This window comes from Cynara cardunculus (genome assembly GCF_001531365.2).
Source record: "Cynara cardunculus var. scolymus isolate 2C chromosome LG 17, CcrdV1, whole genome shotgun sequence".
In the NCBI taxonomy this organism is placed as follows: Eukaryota; Viridiplantae; Streptophyta; class Magnoliopsida; order Asterales; family Asteraceae; genus Cynara; species Cynara cardunculus.
Genome location: NC_037544.1, coordinates 31,914,659 through 31,915,041, shown reverse-complemented (window position 1 = coordinate 31,915,041; position 383 = coordinate 31,914,659).

Genomic DNA, 383 nt, shown 5'->3' with positions numbered 1-383 from the left:
ATAATTATCGAGTTCTAAAAAAATAATTAATTATTATCTTTATAAGAAAAATATATTATTAAACCAAATATAAATTACTTCGTTATTGTACCTAAATTAAATTATAATAAAAAAATTGAATTAAAATGGGCCATTAGGTTGTCAAGCTCTGGAAATCGCGCACAAGTTATATTCCAATGAGATGAAGCTGGCCGAACCCTGTTATGTCCTGAAAACTGAAAACTGGCAACAGTTCGCTTCATTCCATGGCTTCTTTCCTACAAGATGATATAAGCAAGGCAACATTCTCATATTATTTATTCCACAGAATCATAAATCAAGCCATCAAGGTAGAAAGATAACAGGTATGAGATATGGACATCATTAGTTCTAATGACAAATGA